The 22,151-nt window shown below is 41.7% G+C and overlaps 1 long non-coding RNA gene across 1 annotated transcript in view; it reads right to left on the reverse strand.

The window, feature by feature from the left end:
- Positions 1-1,336: 1,336 nt before the first annotated feature.
- Positions 1,337-22,151, reverse strand: part of LOC111771244 (uncharacterized) — a 28,842-nt gene continuing 8,027 nt past the window's right edge. Inside the window, exon 3 of the long non-coding RNA XR_002804969.2 lies at positions 1,337-2,645. This is a non-coding gene — a long non-coding RNA (uncharacterized lncRNA). The remainder of the gene's footprint in view (positions 2,646-22,151) is intronic.

Raw genomic sequence — 22,151 nt, forward strand, 5'->3', positions numbered from 1 at the left:
ACCTTAACAAAGAAGAAAGCAGGGGGTCTTTATAGTGCTAAGGGCCTTGGGAGGAGCTTTGGAGAAACTAAGGGGAAGTCCCTCTTTCTTTCACTCCAGATAAGCCCTTGGGCAACCGGAATCCTGGGGTCAGTGGCAGCTGAGGGCTGGTTATCTGGTGGTCCTAACTTCTTGAAGGCATTCTTTTTCTTCTGCAAAACAAGCTCATAAATCCTTGTGACCCTTGAGTCACTCCTCAGGTTACACAAGAAAACAGCAAATTAACAAGCTCATAACAATGTGTGGATTAACTTCTTTTCATCTGTGGCCATGTTGGGAACAAGGTTGAAGGGTAACCATGTTCTTCTTGAATATTTACAGTAACCCTCAGATATGCAGCTTCAGTTGCCTGAAGTCGGGCTAATAAAGCTATTTTGTCTTGTGGACCTAAGAACTCATTTGACTCTTTCTAGAGTACCAGCACTAGTCCTGGAAATAAGCTTTAAAAGCAATGTAGAGGATGAGGGGAGAGTAGTAAATTGCAATGAAGAAAAGTGATATTAGGGCTCTACGGACAGAATAGAGGAGCTTAGAGAGAAACCTAGGGTCAGGGTGGAGGGTTGGGGCTGTCAGCGTCTAATTTAAATGTGCGGGAGGTGAAGGGCTGAACCTTCGCTCTTGCAGATCAAATCCAAGGGTTCTTACTTTCCATTGGAATAGAAGAGAAGGCCTGGCCTGAAGTGGCACCTGATGTATTCTGATATAAGGAGGACATTTCCTCAATTCTCTGTCTGGTCAGACACTATAGTACTAAACTTTGACATTAACACAAAAAACAGATTTCTCCAAAATGTGCTTTTGGGGGTGCAAGTGGAGGGTCATAGATGAGATGGCCCAGAACTTTCAAAGTCTTTTCAACTATATGAAGATATTAAGATTTTCTAAATGGGTGAGTGTAAAAGACATTTTTCTTGCATTTAAAATATCAATGCCAATGAGCTTCTGCATGTCAGCACACACTGGATAAACAAAGGCATCCTCAGGATTATCAAAGGCAAATGTTTCCCAAGACATTTTTAAATTGATTGGCCCTAATGTAGTTTTTTAATCACACACTATGTATTTAACCTCTGTCCACTTAAATGGCATCTATTTTTAGTATCATTCAAATTGGACCATTTTCAATATCATTATGGCTTAAATAGCATTTTGAAGACTTATATTTAAATTTCCTTTCGGTACAGAATTTATATTTTTTCATTTCACAACATTGTTTATTACACATACCACAATGTGCTTTAATTAAAAGATCTGCTAAACTTTGCTTTGCTGTGGTTGCACCCTATGACTCATCAGGTTTTTATTTTTTTCTCTTTTAAGTTCAATTCAACAACATCTGGTAGCTTATATAAGAAGAGAGGATGTTCTTTACAATCAGTGATTTTTCTGGACACCGTGTTTCTGCAATTGGCAGACTTCCATTTTTCTCCAAGTTGCTCTCTTCATGTAGTCTAACACCAGCATCTTAACGTTTTTTCCTAAAGATTAACACGTGCAGAAATTTGGTCTAATATTGCAAAATAAATTTTATGATTGGTTCCTAAATCTCTTCTACTAATTTGTTCTTGAAAAAAGAAACCTTGAAAAAAGAAAATGAGAAATAGTTGTGAATGAATGAAAAGAAAGCAAAAGTATCAATTTTATACACTTCTCATGCACAATGATATTTCTTTTAGGGGATTTTATATTATGAAATCCTTTTAGTCTCTTTGATAACCACTAAAAAGAAGATAAGAATCAGATAGTGCAAAATGTCTCTCTGAATACACTTTTTTTTTCCTACCCAGATGTTTTCACATCCTTTCTGACTCAGAGTCTTTCAGACAGAGATAAACTATGCATGATATTCATACCACTAAAAGTTCTTGAAACTTGTCCCTGGATTTTAATATGTTCCTACCTTGGTCTAGCTTTTCATTAATCCTTGAAATGGCAATAGGGAAAAAGGCTTGTTGTCTGCAACAAGAATTATATTCACTTAAATAAGAGCCTTATAAAGTTTTCTACTATTGTTTCCTCAGGCAGAAAAAGAATAACATTAGCTCAAGTTATCTACTCTCCATCTGTTTGCATTTCCATTTTGCTGGGAAAAAAAATACTCCAGGCCTTAAAAAATACACTGTAATCAAACTGGGCAGACAATGAGATAATAATTGACTCCAGATACTTAACAGTGTCAAAATGAATTTTAGGAAAAAAGATGTTGATATCAATATAGATTAACAGTGATTATAGACAAGATGTTCCACAAAAGCTATTTTATACTTTCCCTTCTCATGGAACTAGGCTAGCTTCCTAACAAACGGAGGGTTCACTTGAATATTTGGTGGTTTGGAGGGTTTTAGTAAATGTAACATTTCTACTTCTTCTTTCAGTCTTTATTTCTGAATATTTCATTAAAGACTAAATACTGTCATCAAGCCCAAGAAGAAAACAGTTTGATTTAAAATCATTTATTTTGAAGAGAAACTGGTACATACACTTAGAGATGCTTACAGCAAAGTTGTTTAAGGTCTTGGCATAGTTTCAAATGTTGGTGATGTTTCGAAGGGTCACCAGTATCTCCCCTCTCCCCTTATCAAGATCTTCAATCCACTCATTCTTCTCTGAGCAAAATAATATCCCATGTTAACAAACTATTCTTTCCTTGCACACACATGTTCATAGCAGCACTATTCACAATAGCCAAGGGGTGGAAGCCACCCAATTGCCCATTGATGGATGAATGGATAAACAAAATGTGGTACATCCATACAATGGAATATTATTCAGCCTTAAAAAGGAAGGAAATTCTGTCACATGCTACAATGTAGATGAGTCTTGAGGACATTGTGCTAAACGAAATAAACCTGTCACAAAAAGACAAATAATGTGTCATTCTGTACATTTGAGGTAGCTAGAGGAGTCAAATTCACAGAGACAAAAAGTAGAATGGTGGTTCCCAGGGGCTGGGGAGAGTGGGTGATGGGGAGTAATTATTTAATGGGCACAGAGTTTCAGTTTTGCATCATGGAAAGAATTCTGGAAATGGATGGTGGTGACACTTACATGACAATGTAAATGTACTTCATGCCACTGAACTGTGCACTTAACAATGGTTAAGATGGTAAATTTTGTGACGTGGTTTTTACCACAATTATAAATAAGTAAATACAAAATTACTGTTTCCTCAGACAGGTTTTTAATTCCTAAAGTGTATTTTACTTAAAAATTTCCCACTGTGGTGAGAGAGGAACGGAAAGCTGCTCTTGTCTCTGAGTGTCCTAAAAATAACAGATGCGTTTATTTCTTCTTTACTAGCTTCAAAGATGTCAAATAATTTAACTTGTTAACATCTGACTGGGTTTGAGAAGTTTCTAGATTTCAGGCAGGAGGATTTTCAGAATTGCAATTTGAAAGAAATAGTGCACTGTATTTCTTTAATCAGTATTGCAACTTGCGATTAGCTCATACCCTCACTCGCCCAGAGAAGGGTTAATTCTCATCAAATGGGGTGGGAGATGGATTTTTAGATAAAGAGGAAAGGACTTGGAAGAAGAGAATGAGTATGTGGCACAAATACCAGACTGTCTTCTAGTGTTCTTCCAGCTTCTCTGCTTTTCTCTCGTGCTCAGCCAGTGCTTGTGGTCCATTTCTGTTGTGTGGGTGTATAAGGCAGAGTCAAAGTGACTAAAATCTCGGTTTCAGATGCTCCCACACGCGACATTCAATAATCTGGCATTTAACTCGTTTCCTAACCTGCTGCTGGTACACACAGACTTCAGGCAGCTGAATAAGTCCCTTTCTGCACTGGAGTCTGTAAGAAGATAAGAGGCAGGAAGGCGGCTGATGAAAGTGACCTTCATCAAAGATTTTCTACCCACATCCAAGATCCCTAAATCCTAGGCCTAAATTTAACTTTTTATTCCTTTTTATTCTGCTGAGGAAGATTTGCCCTGAGCTAACATCTGTGCCAATCTTCTTCTATTTTGTATGTGGCGCACCACTACAGCATGGCTGATGAGCAATGTAGGTCCAGGCCGGGGTTCTGAACCCATGAACCCTGGCCACCAAAGTGGAGCACATGAACATAACTGTTAGGCCATGACGTCGGCCTCTAATTTCATTTTTGTGGGAAGGAAAATACACTTTCCAAATACACTAAGCATTTCACCTATGTAGTAGTTCCTAGCTCCTTTGGGTTTATATAGGCCTCTCTATAGAGTTCCAAAGAATGTAGGCCTTTTGTTTGTGTTAATGCAGGTCCATTCACTCATTTAATAAATATTTATTATTAATATATACTAGGCATTGACCCTTAACCATCCATGTCCATTTAATATGGCTCTTTAATATCCTAGATATTGGCCCTTTAAAAATCAGTGAAGTGTCTTGAAAATGACTCTCTAAATGATAATCTTGATTACCACCTCAATGCTGGATATATAATGAGACATGATTTTAATAAATTACACAGGTTCTTTCATCATTTCTGGAAATAAACAAACTAGCCCTCTTTCAAGTGTGATATTTCCCAAAATATATTTGGCGGGGTGGTACAAGCTTGCTCACAAGGAATCTACCCTGGCCTTGAACGCTGATCCTGTGACACAGCTCCAGCCCACATGCACAGATCCCAAGATGGGAGCTCCATGCAGGGCCTCTGGACTGGGCCCGCTTGGTGCTGGTGGCTCAGGGGCTGAGGTCGGTCCTGACTGATCAGCTGGTTTCTGTCCGCCTTGCCATGGCCCACAGAGACACTGTCTGTTCACCTGACTTCTGGACCTGAGCTCACCCCTCAGGCCCCCAGGCTTCTTGGTATTCCATGCCTGCTCCTGGCTTTGTGCCTGCCTCCAGAACCCACTGCTGCTCAAGCCCAAGCTTGACAGTCATGACTAATAGAGGGCAGGTCATCCTTTCAGCTCTGAGACGACATCCCATCTACCTCACTTGAGCCTGTCTTACTCAAACAAAGGCATCTTCTTCCCAGCCCCAGCAACCTCCAGACCGCATCTGTTTCCTAAAGTGTAAAAGCTAATAGGGAAAGAGGTGTCCTTCATGTTCCTTAGACACAAACGGTAGCAAATATACTAGAAATCACTCTGCCGTCTGATGGACCTCTTGCTGTCTATGTTAGCAACACATCATTTCTCTCTGGAACTGCTATTTAAGAAGAGGGAGCTGACCTGACCCTCTTCCTCCGTCTCTCAGAGTGTAACACTAATAGGAGGCAGGAGTTCACAAGAGGTTTGGAGGTAGGCAGGCCTGTATTTGAGGCGAGATTTTCTGTTTACTAACTGTGAATCATAAACAAGTATGAGCTTCAGTTAAATGGAGACAATACCTACTTCCTAGTATTGTGAGGATTAAATGAGATAATATATGTAAAATTCTTGGCACTTAGTATTTTTTTTTTGGTAGCACTTCAAGCAAGGTATTTTTCTTTTTTTCGAGGTAACTGGTTTATAACGTTATATAAAATTCAAATGTAAATCATTATATTTTGATTTCTGTGTAGATTACGTCATATTCACCACCCAAAGACTAATTACAACCCCCCACCACACACATGCGCCTAATCACCCCATTTGCCCTCCTCCCTCCCCCCTTCCCCTCTGGTGACCACTAATCCAATCTCTGTCTGTCTGTGTTTGTTTGTTACTATTTTTATCTTCCATTTGTGAGTAAGATCAATACAGTATTTGACTTTCTCCCTCTGACTTATTTCACTTACCGTAATACCCTCAAGGTCCATCCATGTTGTCACAAATGGCAAGAATTAATCCTTTTTATGGCTAAGTAGTATTCCATTGTGTATATATACTACATCTTCTTTATCTATTCATCCCTTGATGGGCCCCTAAGTTGCTTCCAAGTCTTTGCTATTGTGAATAACGTGTAAAATTCTTGGCACTTAGTACTGAGCAACACAATTATATTTAACATACAAAAATATAGTCTTAAGTAAATACTTAATGCTGACATTTTTCTTGTCTTTCATCTCTGAGCTTTCCCTTCAGCTTCATCTCAGTCCCTGCATCTCACAACATATTTTAAATAATTACAGAATATTTCTATGACCATGTAATATTTTCCTGAACCTTGATTTCGTTACAAAGATGCAAAATCTTAGTTTTTGATCTTACCTTAGTCAAAACTATGGTTCGAACAATTGTGATGCTGTTCTCATTTGAACAGATGGCTTTTTTTTAAAGTCCAAATTATTTTGGCAACCATTTTTGAACTGACTATAATTAAAACTCTTAAAGAAGTTCCAGTTTTTGATCAGGAAGCCAGAACGACCTGGTAAATCATTGTCACACTGAGAGGAAAAGCCATGGGACAGGTGCTGCGTCCCTCTGCAAGTTTAACTGCACAAGTTCATAAACACACAAGGCAGCGACTTTCGAGTCAGGCACCAAAAAAAGAAAGTGTGCCAGCGGAGAGGGGAATAAAGAATTTTGATCTACTCATAACTCTAAGCTGCAACGTCAACAATGAGGACCTAACAGCTTCCTTTCTTCTAGTTGGAGGCAAAGAAGTGGAATATTGAAGCAAAAACTCAGAACCACAGTAATTCTGACTTCTACAACATAGAGCTGTAATTCCAGCCCCAGTGGGTCCTCTCTAGGCCTTGTTTTACTCATCTATAAACTCAGGAGAGACAAACAGCCCTCCTCATTGTATGGCTATGATGCATAATTAGTTAAAAAGAAAGGTAAACCTATGGCAATAGCGAGCATCAAGACGCTTATAATGAACTTGGGGAAAAGAGCGAGCCTGAGATGTTTGCCTTCATCGTGAACTGCCCTTCTCTCTGAGGCAAGGCTGCTAAACCACTAGCATGTAGAAAGGCCTATTGTAAAGTCAAATGTCCTCGAATTTTTTTAGGTCCAGGGCAGAGTTGTTCAATATGAGACATACTGGGCAAGGTCACGTGGCGAGCAGAGGCTCTAGAAAGACGTGCTGATGTGCAACATGGCGTTCATTCACTCCTACCGAGGTCAACAGAGTAATGGTCCCCCAAAGATATCCACCCTAATCCCCAAAGCATGTGATTACGCTGCTTACATGGCAAAGGGGACTTTGCAGCTGTGATTACATTAAGGATCTTGAGATGGGCAGATTGTCCCACTGGGCCCCATGTAATCACAAGGGTCCTTATAAGAGAGAGGAAGGAGAATCAGACTCAGAGAAGGAGATGCAATGGCAAAAGTAGGGGTCAGAGGCAAAGACAGAGAAATCCGAAGATGTTCCACTGCTGGCTCTGAAGATGGAGGAAGAAGGTGTGAGCCAAGAAATGTAGGACGTGTCTAGAGACTAGAAAAGGCAAGGAAATGGGTTTTCCCCTAGAGCCTCTAAAAGGAACACAGCTCTGCCAACATCTTGATTTTAGCCTAGTGAAAGCTATTTTGGACCTTTGGCTTCCAAAACTGTAAGGTAACAAATTTAAGACACTAAATATGTGCTAATTTGTTACAGCAGCAATAGGAAAGTAATACACTACACTCTACTATACACCAGGCCTACGGGCCAGAGATTCAAAGTTAGAAAAGACACAACCCTCCTTTGGGCATTTGCTCAACAAATATTTATTGGCTGCTCAAAGTCACATGATACCTAAGTTTATTAGGGAGCCCCATGTGTCAGGAAGGATATTAAGTGCTTTGCATGTATTTCCTTAATCCTCACACCCTTCCTATTATATACACTGCTGACGTTTATTGAACACCATACGCTAGACACTGTATGATACACTTAACATATATTATCATATTTCCTTCTTACAACTCTTTGATGCAGGTAGTAATTATTTGCCCTTATTTTACACAAGAGAAAAGTGAGTAGTTCCTCAGGGTCCAAGAGCTAGAAAATGACAAAAAAATTTAAACCTGTCTGCCTCCAGAGCCTTCTCCGTAGTTCCCTCATTTTCCTGATGAGTAAACTGAGGCCCCGAAAAGTTAAATAGTTTGCCAAAGGCAGACAGCTGATAAATGGCGGGGCCAAAACTGATTCATCATCCACTGACCAGCACAGACTTTTCTTTGACTCTCTTCATGTGCCTTCCCCTCTTGCCCAGAGCCTTCCTATTCTAGTCTGAAACTTGTTCAGAAAACCTTGTGTGATGTAGTAACTAGATCCCTCCTAGCCTGATGCCCAGTTGACCAGGTCTTGGTAAAGAGATGTGGGGGTAGGATATCCCAGGCTGGATGACCTCCTTGCTGTCTCCAGCTCCCTTTAAGTTGGGGTTAATTGAGCAGCCCTAATGGCACTTTCTTCCCTTGGAGGAGAAGCCACAACTCTGATGAGCTCCCTTCTTCCCTTCTCCCTCCATTCCTGCCATATTCCCTTTAGGACCAGAGCTCTCCATAGAGAATTCTCCAATTCTCCACGAGGGTCCTAGAAAGCAATGGTTTTCAGAACTGTGTGCTCCCAGATTAACACAAACCCCAAGCTGTGAACCTGCAAACTGCCACAGGGACTGAACAGAAAGGAGGAAAGAGGCAAAAGGGAAGCCTCAGCTGCCCCATTGCCTTCCACACCCTCCATTTGACAATAGCCAAATGTTCCCTGGGTTGTCTTCTTGCTGATGGCCACACGGCAGGCCACAGAGCGTGTCCCTTGACCTAAAGTCCTTGGCTTTCCATGATATTGCCAAGCTGACACTGGGAGAAAAAGGGTTAATGAAAAACCAAACAATGACAACAAAGAAAAAAAGGACTAAAAGTATATGTCAGTTTCTAAATATATCAATTTCTAAACTTTAAGTGTCTGATGGTAAGAAATGCATTTTTGGAGATGAAGATTAAAGTGCTCCAGACTTATTAGAAATGGTTCAGACACATACTAAATACCCAAGAAATGTTGATTTAACTGTATTGGTTTAGTTGAAATCAACTGATTTGATGGTCTGGCTTATTTTAATCCAGAAACACCCCTCTCCCCACCACCAGCCCCCCTTTCAACAGGAGGGAGTCCTGTCCAGTCTGTGCTTCAACAAAGACAAGATATCATTCTTATTAAAATTTAAACCCTTTCCTTGTTCCACCCGCCCTTCCAGGTACTTTAGAACCTTCCGATCGGTTCTAGTTTAGAGCTTGAGGGAAATGCCTAGTCCTTGACTGATCAAAAGAAGGAGCCAATGAAGGTGAATAACCAAGGCTTTCCCCACAGGGTCATCCAGTCCTTTCAGGAGTCCTTTGCTGAGACATCTCCAGATGAGTCGCAGCTGAAGCTGCCCCCCAACGGTCTTACAAAGTGGTAGCCAGCAGCCTCGACAATAAGAACAGCCCAATAATCAAAGAATAACCTTGCATCCCTCTAGGGAGAGAGCACACCTAGAAATGGAGGTAAGACGTAGGAAGACAACCGTATTGCTGCACTGGCTCCCGGCCAGCAGAGCGAAGAGTCAGAGATGGATGTCTGTTTCTCTGCTTGAGTTGGTGACTGGGCAGAATAAACCCAGTGTCTTTATTCACTCATTTAAACATCCTTGAAACATATTGATTATTTATCTACTGCTTCTGGGAATTGCTGGGCTTCCTTAATTCTGAATGACATAAAGAGTGCTGATTTTCTCCTGGAACTGCTGTGACAGAACACACCTGTGAAAGCACACACCCAGAGCGGGCTGAGTCTGTCTTGTTCATCGTATCTTCAGAGCCCAGCATCTATATGCCTAGAATATAGAAGAAGCCCCGTCACCCCTTGCGACTGATTTATGCAGCTCTGTAACCGCACTGTGACCATTTAGAGGTTGTTCATGTGGTGTGCTGGGAAACAACACGTGTAATTTCATTGTTTTGCTTACAACTGGTTTTGTTCCTTAGGTATCAAACCAGGGCAGATTCCTCGGTGTCTCAAACGTCAGACAGCTAGCTGCCTCAAGATATCACAGGAATGTTTTTAAAGTTGGTTTCTCTTCGTGACATCATTTCTCATTGCTTGTTGATGCATACTCTTCGTGCCAGCCCAATGAACTTGCTTGCCGCCTGTGTTCGTGGCTCTCACTCTGTGCTCCTTTGTCCTTGGCACAAGTCGTATTTATTTCTAACACTGAATGGTTTTCATTCTCTCTACCAATTCACACCCCTCTTATCCACCTCTATACAGAACAGGGTGCACTCCTGGAAACCATGCCCGGGTTACCACCATCCTAACCCAATTATCTTTTGAAGTCATATCTCCTACGTTCTTAACGTGTGCTGGATTCACGAAAGAAGTGGCAAGATTAGTCCATCAGTGTTTGCATTTGTATATCGTGTGTATTTCCAGGGAAATTGTAAGCCTCAGGACAGGAGAAATCTTCTACTTCTTTCCTGTCACATCCCTCCCAAGACATGAATTAGCACAGCCTTCAGTCTTCAGTAAGCACTTAGCAAATGGTTCTAACCAGGTTTATTCTTTCACACAGGTGGAGAGAGCAGACCCCCTTTTCCTCCTGGCTCTGTCTTGAACCACCTGAGTGGGATTAGCTGGGACTCTTCACCTCCCTGCCCCTCGGCCCCACAATTATAAAATGAGGAGGTGGCTGAACGCTCTCTAAAGTCTCTTTCAGTTCCAAAGTTCCATGAATATATTTCCATCTTGGCGACGTTTCCCCCAGCCTGCCGTGTTCTCTCCCACTGCCTCTATTTGACCCCCTCTGAGTCTCTCCCAACGTGTTGAACAGTCGTGAGGCACATGCGATGCTCAGGCACATGCCCTGCCCCACCAGCCTAACAGTCAGGAGCATGCCGGGGCAGGGCATGGCTTTCTAAACAGATCCATGGAGAGTCTCCTGGAGTTTGATTAATTGTCAGCCACGGAAGTAAGCAGCCCCGTGCACTCCCTTCTCAGACTAACGCGAAAAAACATTGGCTCCCCTACAACAACCATCAGAGCTTTCTTTGCCATTCCTCTCTCTCTCCACCCTGGAAGCCCTCTCATGCCCCCGCAAGATACGCCTGTCCCGTGCAAGAGCCATTGATGCCATTTCATCACACACACGGCAGGAGGCAATTACCTGCACAGATAAGATACTGTCTAGCAAAGTGGGTTCATGGGAGGCCCTGAGTATGTATTTGAAAAGACTTACGAGTTAGGAGCTCGGGCAATTTTCTTAACTTCTCTAACCTCAGTTTCCGCATCTGTAACATGGGCCTAATCATGGTGCCTACTTTATAGGGTTCCTGTGAGGATTCAAGTAATTAGAACTGGGCCTGCTATCACGGAAGTACTCAGGGGCTGTTAGCTATTATTATCATTAGTAGGGAGCTATCTTAAATCAACTCCCAATAGGGCTTTTACCTACCACCGGATGGAAGCTCGGGTAGGGTAGAGGGGAGAGCTCGCCTTGGAGCCAGTTGGCTCTCTGGGAAGCAGAAAAGCCTTGGGTGCCTCATACCAGTATTTTTAGGAGTGAAAGTGAGTCATAGCATTTAATGTCAGAAAGACTTAAAGTTGAAATAGCTTCTAACACCTCTCTAGTATTTTTACCACACTGTTTTATCTGGGCATAAAAAACATATATATAGTTTTAATTATATCTTGCTCTGCAAGGAAAAAGAAAACAAACCCAAATGCTTGCAGTCTCTCTTCTTTGTATGTGTGTCTCTCATCCTTAATGAACAACAGGCCTCGAAAATGATGGCATCGGTGGAGAGTCTCCTGGTCAGGTGGAGCCGGCCCGCTGGGCCTCATTTGGCCCAGTGTTATTACAGGAAATGAATGCATTGTCCTGAAGGCTGTTTGTCGCCCCATTGTTTCTCAGGTCCAGGCCTGTGAGGGACTGTTTGTGCTCTACCACACACAGCAGCCATTATGTCCCCGGCAACATCCTTCACGCAGCTGTGAACATTTGTGCCCGAGCCAGTTTATCAGCAGTGGAATTCACTCAGAAAGGAATTGGGAACAACATACCAAGTCAGGGCCCTACGTCTCTATGGGAATGTCCTGGGCTCTCCAGCATTCCTCCTCCCACTTGGCCAAGAAAAACAGGCCAACAGAGGCCCTCTTTGATGTACGTACCTCTGGGCTATTCAGAGGTGGGACTTTTGGAGGAACAATTTCCAATCTCCACGTGGAATCTCCATTCACAACCTCCTGGCCCAGAGTAAGGACTGGGGATGCCCGCATGGCCAGATATGGCTTTCCCCGAGGCACCAGAGTCTATTAACCACAGGCGCTGTGCCCTTGCTGTCAACAAAGTCGAGGGGTGTCCAACCCGGTCATTTAACACCATGAGAGCCATGAGAACAACTTGCGATGTGACTCCATGAAAACTGTGCGGTTCTCTCAGGTTTCTCTGGCCCCACCTATCAGCGGACACAGTTTTAAATAATCAGAACGAGAAATGGGTATCAAGGAAGAGTGAGGCAGTGGGCTCACAGACATTTATTTCAGGGCTCAGCAATTGCAGCCACCACCTCCGCGTGTTTAGACGGGACCCTGTTTGGCCTCACCTTGAGGCTCCGGTTGGCAAGGGCAGCCCTGGAAACATGGATCATTTCCTCTCAGGCACAGGGCCTACAATTTGGGTTGATAATCGATGGTGTTCGAAGGCTTGGTTGCTTAAAGTGAAACAACCATCTGGGCTTCTAGTTCTGCAGACTTGATCAACGGCACATTTAGTGTGAGGAGCCATAAGTTAAACATTTCCCACAAAATGTGTATGAGGATGGATATGTGTGTGTACGTATAAACATAAAACTGTGTGTTTATGCTTATCAATATAAATCTCCTACAAACACAATTTATCAGTTTGCCAACAAATTTCAGAGTAGATGTCATTTAGAACACGACTTAAATAAATACAAATACATAGATGGGAGTTAAATTTCTTACTGGCTAAATTTCCAGTTTCCACTGTTAAATGTGACCCTGGTGTTCATCACCAAGGCAAAGGAGGAAACAAACTGAACTCGTGCTCGACTTTTTCTTCAGAGACTGGAGCCTTCTGGGGCTTATGCTCAGCTTCTGGGCAGCAGATTTGGTGTTAAAAGCTCTTATGCTGTTTGCCCCGCTGCTGGCATAAATTGACTTTCTGCTGACTCTCATTGCCTTGGGAAAAGAATGTTACCTTTGACCACTGATCCTAAGGACCCCAATTCCCTACAATTCCTTTGCTAAAGGAAATCCCTGTCCCTCTGCCCACAATGAACACAGCTGGCAGAAGTTTCTCTCCATTTCCAGCCCCTGAGTCCTGTCTCTCTTGTAACCCACAAAGAAGTTTATAAAGACATTCAAGGAAAGCACATCCTTGTGAGCCAATTTTTCCTGGGACGGTCATTCTTTTTCCAGTTAGGGAAAGGTTCTCTTGATAATCAAGTTACCCGCTTATTCTCAACTCTTCCCTCCCCACTGATCCTTGAGGCTTGGCGTAGCAATAAAAATAACTTCACAGGGAAGACTAAGCATTACTCACTAATTGTGTTCCCTTCCCACTCATGCTCCTTGCCAAGTAATCTTGAGTTTTGCCACTTTTTTGTTTGGAACATTAAAAAGTAGAAAAAGAAGGAGGAGACGACAGAGAATGAGAACAGATCAAGCTTTAAAGTAGAATTGTTAACATGGTTCCCTGCAAGGTCTGTTCCTGCATTCCGTGGCTGGGAATCTGAGGTCAGCTTGCTTTGGGCAAGTGTCCAGATAGCAGCAGACGGAGCAGCCCGTTCAGGATGGAGGGTGAGCCAAATTAATGTAACTCCCTAATATCATTATTGTTCTTCAGAGTTTCCACTGAAAAACAAATTCAAACACACACAAAATATTTCAATGAGAAAACAGTTTGTGAAATAAAATTCGTAGAAATCAGTTAGTTGTTTAGAGCATATTTGCAAAACACTCTGAATTGGAGTTCTTCAAACATTTTTGCTCATAACTCACCTCCCTCAAAAGAGAGAATTTTGAAAAACTCTGAAGATTTTCACCTATTTTAAAGTTAAAATCCAAAATTTTTCCATCAGTTTAAATGGTTACCAGGGGTATAATTTCCAGCAGATTGTAAATGTCAATATTTTAAACTAAAAGTACACATCACTTTTAAATGTGTTGGATGGAATATCTGGACAATTTGATACTCATTTTCATCCACTAAAAAATACGTGAAAACTCATTTAATATCCAGAAATTTTGTCCCTCATTTTCCCCTTGACCTTATATCCATTCCACTTCTTCACGTCATTTTATCCTAATGATACTTTCACCCTTGCCAGTCTTTTATTAATCACACTGTCATGCTTTTCTGCAACAAAACAAGGTTACAAGCTGTGTCTGGCTGGAATTAGGAAGGAGGATTGGAGGCAGGTTTTTGGTTTGAGGGCCTGAAGCACTCCCCGGGCAGCACCCACCAGGTTGCTTCGACCTAATGCTCAGTGTGGGAGGAGCAAACAGCCTGGTGCCCGGGACATAGATGTTTCCTCTGGTTGATCCCCACTCAACAAGCTGCCAAGTCTTAATGGGTGAGAGGAGGGAGGCAGGTAAGAATGGAAAGTGGTGGGATCATACAAAACTCTCCGTAAGGCTTTGGGAGCAGGCAGCAGCGTTACTTTGGCCTAAAGTGTGAGAGCGTGCCCTGACAGTGGAAGGAAAGGTTTGTCCCTACTTCAGTAAGGCCATTTCTGCATAGGGCATCATGGACATGGTGAGACTGCAGCCCCAGGAAGCAGCACACAGCATCAGGGTTTGTAGCCCGACTCTGGTGGTGGCTGCACCACAGGGGGTGGCAGACCCCTGAACCAGCACTATGGCCCCATGTGTGGGCAGCAGCCCCGTGATACCAGCACCAGCTGGCCCAGCATGGTGTGGCAGACACACTTCAACATCAGGCACAGCACCCCTAGAGCAGCAGTGCCCTCAGTGGTTGTCCTGGCCTTAGGAGCAGTTGGCAGCTAATGGGAGAGCCACTTTGACCAAGTATCAGTACTTTTGCTCAGATGAGGGACTTTGCTGATACTTCCTGGAAAGACTTCTTTGCAAACCCACGTGAAACACCAACTGGGCACCCGTCAAAAAAGTTGGTATGAACTTTCAAGTGTCCCAGAAGTACTGCGATAGCTAAGGGGAGCCAGAACCAGGTAAGAATTGCTTTTCACTCAACGCAAGCCTGTCCTTGCCTCAGACTTTTGTTGGCCTGGGCAAACTTGAGGTCCAACAGGATTTCTGAAACTTCCAACAGACCAGTCCCTCATTAAGATAAGCAGCAGCCAGAAAATAGAAGATTGTGAAGCTGAAGTTGCCAGGATGGCATCTGAATATAACCCAAAGTGCACTCTACGCTACATGGGTCTGCCTTTCCTTATTCTGCAAGATATAACTGGGAATTTTCCAATATGGCAGACCACCCAATCCTCTTAAGGGGAAATAGTGTTACTGTAGGTCAAGTCAGGATGAAGGGTAGACATAAGGAAAAGCAGAAGTTAGCACAACTAGGCCTACCCTCCAATTCTTATATGAGAGGAGAAAAAAAACGAGGCATTTATTGATAATCAACCTCTAGTCCCTGCCTAGAAAATGTTGGCCACCAATAACCATGAGCTTAGTTGAATGGTCCTGAGTACTTGATTTTAGTTTATTTTCAGAGAGTTTGAAGTTCTATGAATGAGAAATAGTATAGATGTGCCAAGTATCTGATTGATGCCTGAGATAAGAGTCTCTCCATCCTCTCTGAGAAAAATGGAGGGGGACAGGCAGGAAGAGAATCTGTGCTCTAGATTCATGCTAGAAAGACTTCATGCTATAAAGCTGAGACCCTGCTTCTAGCAAATCACCAAAAATTAAAAATCGGTTGGTAGCTGAGCCTGGCCCAAAACATGTTCTGAAAAGAATTTGCTGTATCCATTAGCATTCTCCCTTTGGCTTTTTCCCAAGAAGCTGAGAAAATAACCCCAGACTGAAACATCTCTGGGCTGGGAAAGCATTTTGGCTCCTGAAGACAAGTCAGCATGTGTACACATTCCCAGAACCCCCCAGACCCCATCTCACATTGTCATGAAACCCCCTAAACCCCACTTAGCTTGGATGAGGTGAAGACATTTCCACTGAACACTACTGTATGGCACAGGGAGATCGAATAAGATGTCAAAATTAAGTCTCCCACTTTGAACTTCAACAAGTCCCGCAGGATTTTGTCTACAGTCCATTACTTGGGTTAGTTCTATATTATTTATCTAGTTGTTTGATTTCTTTCACAAAATTGTAATCTCTTTTCTTCTTCCTTTGTATCTTCTGTGGTCCCTAGGGCACAGGGCAGGGCTTAATAAATACCGCTAAATTGATTGGATACACGTGATTCAATTGCTGAGCGGAAACCAGCCATTATCAGAGATAATTTAGGATAGTCCTGAAAATTTGATCTCTGCAGACCCTTCAAGTGAATGTCCTATGGGGTAATCACCAGGGCCCTGTGCATCCCCGTGTTGCCTGGACAGATGTGTCTTGCAGCTGTAATTGGGGAGATGCATGTATGGATTTAGTCAAGCGTAGTAAGAAAAGGAGAGAAGAATGGGCGTAAAGGGAGTTCTGGGATGACTCATTGGCTGCCCATCACAACACCAAGAAGTTTTAATTTTACAGATAAAGAATCAAAGTTCATAAAGCTGTGAGAAGTTGAATTGGAGATAAAACTGGAACTTGGATCTGACAAACTCTGGATCCTGGGCCCTTTCCAGCACACCACAAGTCCTCCGTAGGGAGAGAAGTCAAGGTTAGGGCATCTTTAGGTCTGCCTGTGCTTGCTGACCTCTAGCTCCTCCCTTTCTGCCAGCCCCTCACCTTCCCTCCACACTGGACCACGGGTCAACGCTGGACATAAGCCCAAGCAAAGTATCCCACTCTCACAAAAGCTTCCCATCCAAACACAAAGCTAGTCATGAACTTCCAAACAAATTTCATCTGTTTATAGACAAAGAATCGGATAAGAAGGGGATTTCCTGAAGAGAAGGAAAGAGGAAACCTAGGGATGTCACGTGAGCACACGAGGAGTCCCCCTGACCCACTCTATTCACATCTGGAAGACTTGGTTTATTAGGCAAACTTGAACTTTCTCCTTGGAATTATTGACAATAATTAATATAGAAAAGGAACATAATGGGTCTTCGAAAAGGAGTCTCTTGTGTGTCATTTGAGGTTTGGTTGCTAAGGAATTACCTCCACATGTCATATTTGAAAAACAACTGTGATTCCAGATTATTCGATTTTGTTTTTCTTCTAATGAGTTTCTTTAAAACCAGAGTAACAATTCCAACATCCTGTTATTTGAAGTAACAACAGCACTAATCAGAGCAAACACTTATATAATACTTAAACTGCATGAGGCATTATGTTAATTTTACTCTCACAACTACCCTATGAGCCGGTTACTATTGTATTCCCATTTCACAGATGAGGAAACTGAGGAACGAGAGATGATCTTGCCCGAGGTCACAGGACAAATAAGTGGTGAAGCCAGAATTCAAACCTAGACAATTTGATTCCAGTCTTGGCTCATAACAACTCTAGGAGAGATACACTAGTCTGAATGAGAAGGGCATTCATTACAGAAAGAATATCAAATGCATCATCAGAAATACAACACAGCTGTGGTAGCATCACAGTGTCAGCATCTTACTTTCTTCTTGCCTTTGCTGAAGTTGTAAAAAAAAAGAAAGAAAGAAAGAAATTCAGAATCTGGAATTAAGCCCTTAAGATGAAGTAACATCTGGTCCCTTGGGTGAACCACTCTAACAATCTCTGTATTTAGGTCAGATTTGTAGACTGGCACTCAGAATGACTCCTAGCCCCATGCTCACGGGTCAGTCCAAGCATGTAAAACAATAGATCCTTTACTTGTTAGCGGCCAAGGAGGAGTTGGTGAGGTCAGCAATAGATGGGACTTTAGTCAAGAGGGAAAGGCGAGAGTTGATTGATGTCATTTCTGTCATTTGCTGCCAGGAGGCAAAGAGTTAAGTTTACTAAAGAAAAGAGAAACTGTATGACCCTAGTCTTTGTCCTGTTCGGAAACATTTCCCCAATAACTCCGACAGCAAAATGGCCCTTGCTGGCTTAAAAGACTCACTTTAAAAGCTCTTTAGACTTCTGGTTAAATACGATGGGTTTAACACAAGCCTGATAAATCTATTGAAATGTCAAGAATAAAAAAAGTAAAAAGTCCCAAAGACCAAATGAACGTTATGTTAACATATCTTTAGATACAAAAAAAATAGATGGATGAGATATGATACAGAATGCAGAAGCCAGTCATCTAAATGCCTGCAAGGGAAACAACAAAGAGCAGAGGGTCAGTTTGCCCCCCTTGAGCCCTAGAAAGCCTCAGGTCTTGGAATTACCAGGTAATATGGAAGGTTGTGAGACATGGAACTGAAAATGTGAATGAAAGGTTACATACATAATGCAGCTTTCTCCTTTTTCCCATATAGCCAGACAAATTATCTACCTCCTACACACGCACAGACACACACAGAGCAAATAAGAAATTATTTTCAATCTGAGCCTCTAGATTTAGAAGGGCATGTTGAGCACCTACCACAAAGGACTCAAATCACAAATATCCCTGGGAAATATCAGAACGTCAAAAATAAAAAGGAAATCCTAAAAATTTCTAGAGGAAAAATGAAAAACAGTTCATGTAAAAAGTATCAGGAATCAAAATGGTATTGAACTTCTTCATAACAATAATAGAAGCTATAGGGCGATGGACAGGTGCCTTCAAAAATCTAAGGGGTTTTGTTTTTTGATGTAAGAGTTCTATATCCAGCCAAATTACTAACTAAGTATAAAGAGAGAACAAAAGATCTTTCTAGATATTTAAATCCTAAAATGCTTTACCTTTCATATGCTCCTTCTCAGAAAAGTGCTGAATTACGTTCTTCAGAAGAAGAAGGGAGAAAACCAGGCAGAAATTATAGGAAGCAGAGGACCCAACACAGGATGACAGCTGTACAGGACGCCTGGGAAGCAACAATCCAGGTTGGAGAATGAGGAAGGAAGACTCCAAGGAGAAGATCTCCTGGATAAAAAACCAAAACTAATGTACTTGATTGGGCGGAAAACAGAATCAAGAAGCATATTACAGAGCTATTGGAATATTTAGAATTAATGATTGTACAAATTAAGAAAAAAATTAGAGTCAATTGATAACTCTAGGAACATTTGAAAAATTTGCATAAGAAAGGGAACATAATTATGCTATTCTACTTAGCCCAGGCAAAAGAAAATGTACATAGTCATAAGAATGTAAACCTGAATATTGATTTACTCATAAGTTATGATATAAATTGGGTGGAATGGGAATTACTACTAGCTTTCTAAAACTGTGTTCATGACTTACTTTAATAAAGATTGAAATTAATTAACCTTAAAAGGCAGTGTGGGCGCGCCATTCCAGGCATCGAGGATGGCAGATGCCAAGTTTTTGTCTTTGCTAAGCCTTGCAGAGACTGCTACACATGGTGAAGGAAACAAAGATGCTTGAGAAACAAGTTTCCTGTGGTTAGCCAGCAAAAGAGTAACACTTAATTATAAAACAAAATGCACAAAAATGAGAAAAACCCAAAAGAGTTCAAAGAAGAGAAAAGGTAACCAGCAGTTTATACTTGGCTTAATTACTAAAATAATCACATAACAGTTTGCAAGGGATTTCAAGAGATAGTTAAGGTAATTTGGAGAATTTATTCTCATTCCTTATAAGTATATTTATGTATATAAAAGTAGCATATTTTATATATGCATACATATTTATAGTCAGTGATATATACGTATAGATATGTATATTTTACATATACTCCAAAATCTCGGCAGTTGTTGGTATTATGGAGATTGATATGGTGATTGTGAATGATCTTGGATTTCATCTCTGTACTATTATTGTCATAATTAGAAAAACATAGTTTTAAAATGAGTTCTTTTTATAATGACTGTGTGTTTTCTGTTTACTTTTCCCTTTGCATTCATAAAATTATAACTTTTAGAATTGGAAGGGACAGGAGATTGAATTAAGATGGTTAACTGTGCACAGATGCCTAAAAATGACAGAAAAGAGACTACATGTTTAAAATAATAAACCCACAATATAACTGGAAAACTAGAAGAGATATTCTTGGTGGGCTAGAAATAAGAATTATTCCTAAATAAGAGAAGGCAGGCAGGATTGGGACAAGAGAGGAAAGTGTTTTTCAAAAACCAAAAGGCTATTGTAGAAGGAAGAAATCATTCTGGAATGCTCCAAGCCTCCAACCCCAAGCTTGGGGGTCACAGTTATGAGGGGCAGAAGGGGAGCCCAGAGGCAAACCTAGGGGTGAGTGGTTACGGAAGCACAGAGGAGTAGCCAGACGGGACAAGCTCTGACGGACCCCTCCTTGCCAAGTAGAGATGTCTGCCTTCAGGCAGGAGCAGAGAATGTAAGCTTTGGAAGAATGCTTTGGAAACATCCAGAGATAATGGACAATCCCTATACCCAGAAGACTAACTACTGGCAAACCCTGCCTGATGCTAGGTATCTCCCACTCCTGCTTGAGAATGCTAAGAAGCAGACAGACTACAAGGAGATTGCGGCCACAAGAATGAGCTCACAGCTAAGAATGGTCAATCATTTGAGAAAAACTCATATCCTGAAGGGTGACATCAAACTCAGTAGGGGAAGCTCTTTTTTTTCTGAGGACCCAGGGGTAATATCAGAGAGAGAAGAGAGGATATTGCATCCCTGAAACTGAACGGGACTTTTTTTTTAAAGGAGACTATTAGAGGCTTAGAAATAAAGATTATGATGGTCAAAACAAGAATCTACAGGACCCAGTATGTATTTCCCTTTCTACCACATTCCTGACCATTTCTGTGTAGACACGGAACTCACTGTCTCATCAAGCAGTCTATCCCATTGTTGGAGAGCTCAAATTTAAGTTTAACGGTTCTCTCTTATGTGGAATCTTGTCTCCTTGCTCTTAAACCCATTGGTCCTGCTTCTTCCTATGGAGTAAAACCAAGCCTGCTTCCTCTTCTACAAGACAGCGTTTCAAATATGTGCAAACATTCATGATGTCTCTTTCCTTGGTCTTCTTGTCTCCAAGCTAAACAGTCAATTCCTTCAACTGTTTCCCACCTGACAGCTTCTAGAATCTTTATTTTTCTGCTTACCTTTCCCCTGAGCTCTTTCTAGATTATCCTCAGTACCCAGGATAGAGACTACTTATGGCAGATCTGGAACTGCACATGGGATTTAGGAGGTGGCCTAATTTTCCCACAGTGGTATTATTACTTCCTCTGCTTACTCAACTGCTATTAATAACATCTAAGCTGACATGACCGTGGTGGTTTCCTTGAAGAATTCCAGGAAATGAGCAAGTAGGTCTGTTTCTCTAGTATTTAATATTAGGTTCATCTATCTAGTAAACATTTATTAACCACCAGCTGTGCTCCAGAGACTATACTAGGTGTTACTGGAGCTTCAAGACGAATTCAGCATAGTTGCTGCCCTCAGGAAGTTCACAGTTTAGCAGGAAACTTAAGGTACATGTATAAAGAACCTCCAGTGTAGAGAGTGGTACGAGATGGCAGAATAGTAGAGACGTAGAGCTTTGGGATCCAAAGGAGATGCATACACTCAAAGCAGAAATCCTTCGGGGTAACCAATATCTCAGGAGGCTGAGGATAGAGCTCCTACTGCCCATGTTCCTCAGCCGGACTTGGACCCTTTTTGCCCAGCTGTGTCTTCCCAATTCCTCCCCACTTCCAGTGCTCAGTGCGTGTTTCTGTTTATTTCTATTGTTCCCTCCTGGGCTTGAAAATGTCCTGAAACGACTTCAGAATCAGCCCTTCCAGCCACTCCACTTCTGGGTAAATGCCCAAAAATATTGAACGCAGGGAACTCAATAGATATTTGTATACCTGTGTTCATAGCAGCACTATTCACAAGAGCCAAAAGGTAGAAGCAACCCAAGTGTCCACTGATGAATGAATAAGTAACAAAGTAAAGTATATACATACAATGGAATGTTTTTCAGCCTTAAAAAGGGAGGAAATTCTGACAGATGCTACAACGTGAGTGAAACTTGAAGACATCGTGCTAAGTAAAATAAGCCAGTTACAAAAGGACAAATATTGTATGATTCCACTTATCTGAAGTACCTAGAGAAGTCAAATTCACTGAAACAGAAAGTAGAATG

Source organism: Equus caballus, chromosome 29 (genome assembly GCF_041296265.1).
Source record: "Equus caballus isolate H_3958 breed thoroughbred chromosome 29, TB-T2T, whole genome shotgun sequence".
Taxonomy (NCBI): Eukaryota; Metazoa; Chordata; class Mammalia; order Perissodactyla; family Equidae; genus Equus; species Equus caballus.